At 54.5% G+C, this 4663-nt stretch overlaps 1 protein-coding gene across 2 annotated transcripts in view; it reads left to right on the plus strand.

Moving 5' to 3' along the window:
* Positions 1-3724: 3724 nt before the first annotated feature.
* LOC144952436 (uncharacterized) overlaps positions 3725-4663 on the plus strand; it is a 29536-nt gene continuing 28597 nt past the window's right edge. Inside the window, exon 1 of one of the 2 annotated variants that reach the window (XM_078882836.1) lies at positions 3725-3768. The gene's annotated coding sequence lies outside the window, so the exon portion shown is untranslated. Of the gene's footprint in view, positions 3769-4090; positions 4117-4663 lie in introns of those variants that run through there. The other variant, XM_078882837.1, reaches the window with a different exon arrangement.

Genomic DNA, 4663 nt, shown 5'->3' on the forward strand with positions numbered 1-4663 from the left:
GGGTCTGTCCCATGACCACCTCCTGCACCTAGCCTGGCACAGTAGCGAGTACAGCTGGTGGTGCATCTACCGGTCATCTCAGCCAACCCATGGCACCTGCTGGGTCTGTCCCATGACCACCTCCTGCACCTAGCCTGGCACAGTAGGGGGGGGGGGTCACAGCTGGTGGTGCATCTGCCAGTCGGATCCAATCACGTCTGGTCACGAGTGCGTGCCGTTTGTGGCTGCCCGTTTGGCGTTTCGAGCCGTGCCTATCCCTGTTGGGCTGGGTCACGTGGTGGTCATCGTCATCAACGTCGTGTTCGTCAAAATGGGACCTTTGTTTTTGCCACCATCAAAGTGTGAAAACTTGATTCTCGGTGTGTTTACCTCTTTCCGGCAGCAATGAAACAGGAGGAGTCTTAGCGCATTTAATCCCTTAACAAACAGGTCCCTGCGGGGTGGGTTGGTAGGAACGAACAAATACGATACGAAGGGAGAGTTTGAGGCCTAGTTCTAGGCTTTAGGCCTAGCTGTAGGCTTTAGGCCGCTGTGAGTTAATTTTTAATGTAAATGTTTTAATTAAAAACAATCTCAGGGAATTAGAAGGGAATGTTACACTTGTTTAGCCAGGAAAGCCTCACTGAGTCTAAAGGTTTTTGTAGGGTCCTGCCAAGTGTTTGCAGTAGGGGGCGATGCTGCTACACCTAATCGGACATCGGACGGACGGACGATATAATCTATTGTAGGCTGGTTCACATCGTTCCTACCAGTATAATGACCGTTATGGGAACCTCATTTGCCAGTAAAAATATGATAATTGTTTTTTTTACCCTTCTATCTGGCAACAAAACAGACACCTTTTTACAAGGACCAATCAACTTCAAGGATAGTGCACATTATCAGAGTTGTGTATTTTGTTTGTATTATGACTCCAGGTATTGCAGTCTATGCACACATGACTCCTTGTAAAAAGGTGTCAGTTTTGTTGCCAGATAGAAGGGTAAAAAAACAATTATCATATTTTTACTGACAAATGAGGTTCCCATAGTGTAGATGCTTGCCCCGAGCTCTCATACTCTGATGGTGCATTGTATTTGAGTTGTGCGCCTTTTGGCGTCATCTGGTCCAACACCATGTGAGACTAGGCTCTAAGAAAAGCTGTCTCGGGTGTGGACCAATCAACTTCAAGGACAGTGCACATTATCAGAGTTATGTTCTTTTGTTTGTATTATGACTGCAGGTATTGCGGTCTATGCAAACGTGACTCCTTGTAAAAAGGTGTCCGTTTTGTTGCCAGATAGAAGGGTAAAAAAAAACAATTATAATAATGACCGTTCAAAAAACTTTTTCAGTTACAGGGCTCTAAAAAATGTTGACTTAATGATATTTCGATGCATTTCCAGCAAATAATGAAATAATAAAGGCGTCGTCGTCTGTGAAATATGTGCAGTGTCACATGTTTCCTGTAAATTGTCACGTGACCGGAGCTGTTCACTGCTTGATTGCACGAGAAGAGGTTTGGGGCCGTCCATATATGACGTCACGTGATTTTGGACGATTTTTGACCCCCCCCCTCCCTCGTCACACGGCGTCACACAAAGTCAGCCCCCCCTCCCTTCAAATATGACGTCACAAAGCTCTGCCCCCCCCCCCCCCAAAATAAAACATGATTCAAATGGCTTTAAACTATTGTCATTGTAGTGCGTATTTAATGTGGCGCTGCACTCTGATGTTGTAGGAGAAAACATTTATTAAAACGTCTAATTAAGCAGAACGTGTTGTCCATATTTATTTGTTAAGTGCGTGACGTCATTTATGGACGGTCCCTTTTTCACCTACTTTTCCATTAAAATTTTAAAAAAAATAATTATTATTTCAAAGGGTTACCAATGGACACGTGATTTGGATATTTTCATGTCTGGGAAAAATTCGGGATTCAATGGGCGGAAGATGTTTAAACACCGAATAGAAACCTTTTGCAGGGAATCAAGTGACTGGATTAATCACAACAACAACAACAACAACCACCATTCGCCACTAAGTGGTGGTGATGTCACCACTACGCTTGTGCCAGGCCATGTGCACCTTGAGGCCACACACACGTACTTGTGAACATGCAAACACATTCCTGCGGAGGGAGCTGGTAGGAACGTCGGGTTGCTCGGTCAATGGCCTGCAGGGTCAACGGCGGCGTGGTGTATTCCGCAAATATGCCCGACTGTGAGGGCGGGCACAAGCCGGCGTGAGTAGGTGAAACGTTGAGTTTTATAAGGGCACCACCGGGTGACCAGCCCCTCCCTACCCAGCCCCACCCCTCCCCACCCAGCCCCTCCCCACCCTCCCACCCCACCCTCCCCTCCCCACCCAGCCCCACCCCCCACCCAGCCCCACCCTCCCCACCCAGCCCCTCCCCACCCTCCCTCCCCACCCTCCCCACCCTCCCCACCCAGCCCCTCCCCACCCTCCCTCCCTCCCCACCCTCCCCACCCAGCCCCTCCCCACCCTCCCTCCCCACCCTCCTCTCCCCACCCAGCCCCACCCCCCACCCAGCCCCTCCCCACCCTCCCTCCCCACCCTCCCCACCCTCCCCACCCAGCCCCTCCCCACCCTCCCTCCCCACCCTCCCCACCCAGCCCCTCCCCACCCTCCCTCCCTCCCCACCCTCCCTCCCCACCCTCCCCACCCAGCCCCTCCCCACCCTCCCTCCCCACCCTCCCCACCCTCCCCACCCAGCCCCTCCCCACCCTCCCTCCCCACCCTCCCCACCCAGCCCCTCCCCACCCTCCCTCCCTCCCCACCCTCCCTCCCCACCCTCCCCACCCAGCCCCTCCCCACCCTCCCTCCCCACCCTCCCTCCCTCTCCTCCCCACCCTCCCTCCCTCCCCACCCTCCCCACCCAGCCCCTCCCCACCCTCCCCACCCAGCCCCTCCCCACCCTCCCCACCCAGCCCCACCCCTACAACTCCCCACCCAGCCCCACCCAGCCCCTCCCTGCACGACGGACGGACGGACACAATAATCCCCTGTGGGCTGGTGTAACCAGGAGGTTCCTACCAGTATAACAACACTAATTGTTATAGCAACACTCCTACAACATCATAGTGCAGCGCCACATTAACTACGCACTACAATGACAATAGTTTAAAGCGATTTGAAGCAAGTTTTATTTTGGGGGCGGGGGGGGGCAGTTTTTGTACCAGTTGAAAGGGTAAAAACCTATTACTATATTTTGCCACTGGTAAAGGAGATGTCTCATAGTGTAAATGCTTACCCCGAGCTCTCAATACTCTGATGGTGCATTGTCTTTAAGTTGTACGCCTTTTGGCGTCATCTGGTCCAACACCAATGGAGACTAGGCTCTAAGGAAAGCTGTCTCGGGTGTGGATCAATCAACTTCAAGTGACAGTGCATATCATTATCATCATCATCAGAGTTGTTTCTTTTTGTTTGCATTTTGACTGCTTGCGTTGTGGTTATTGCAAACATGATGCCTTGTATAAAGGTGTCAGTTTTTGTACCAGTTGAAAGGGTAAAAACCTACTACAATTCACCAATTCTCTCGCCAGCTGCTAATTCAACGATCCGCGGAATCGGAGTTGTTTGTAATCGGAATCGAACGGATCTAATCGGGTGACTAGAATCGATTCCGCGCGAACGAAACGATTTCTCGCCGGCGGATCGATTCCCTCACCCCCCCCCCCACCCGCACCCCGCCCCCCGCCCCCATCAGATCGTCAAAACAGCGGCGTCCCATTCTGCTGCCGTGCGGGGTGTAACGTGGGGAGGGTAACGTGGGGAGGGTAACGTGGGGAGGGTAACGTGGGGAGGGTAACGTGGGGAGGGTAACGTGGGGAGGGTAACGTGGGGAGGGTAACGGGGGGAGGGTAACGTGGGGAGGGTAACGTGGGGAGGGTAACGTGGGGAGGGTAACGTGGGGAGGGTAACGGGGGGAGGGTAACGTGGGGAGGGTAACGGGGGGAGGGTAACGTGGGGAGGGTAACGTGGGGAGGGTAACGTGGGGAGGGTAACGTGGGGAGGGTAACGTGGGGAGGGTAACGTGGGGAGGGTAACGTGGGGAGGGTAACGGGGGGGGATGGGGAGGGTGATGGGGATGATGTGAGGGTGATGGGGAAGGTAACGGGGGGATGTGAGGGTGATGGGGAGGGTAACGGGGGTGATGGGGAGGGTAACGTGGGGGATGTGTGGGTGATGGGGAGGGTAACGGGGAGGGTGTGAGGGTAACGGGGACGGTGTGAGGTTAACGGAGTGATGGGGAGGGTAACGGGGGGGATGTGTGGGTGATGGGGGTGATGGGGAGGGTAACGGGGGGGATGTGTGGGTGACGTGGATGGTAACGGGGATGATGTGTGGGTGATGGGAAGGGTAACGGGGGTGATGGGGAGGGTAACGGGGAGGGTGTGAGGGTAACGGGGTGATGGGGAGGGTAACGGGGGGGATGTGTGGGTGACGGGGAGGGTAACGGGGGTGATGGGGAGGGTAACGGGGGGGGGGGGGGTAACGTGGGGAGGGTAACGGGAGGGATGTGAGGGTAACGGGGGGGATGTGTGGGTGACGGGGAGGGTAACGGGGGTGATGGGGAGGGTAACGGGGGGGGGGGGGTAACGTGGGGAGGGTAACGGGAGGGATGTGAGGGTAACGGGGAGGGTAACGGGGGTGATGG

The sequence above is a fragment of the Lampetra fluviatilis genome, chromosome 67, assembly GCF_964198595.1.
Source record: "Lampetra fluviatilis chromosome 67, kcLamFluv1.1, whole genome shotgun sequence".
Taxonomy (NCBI): Eukaryota; Metazoa; Chordata; class Hyperoartia; order Petromyzontiformes; family Petromyzontidae; genus Lampetra; species Lampetra fluviatilis.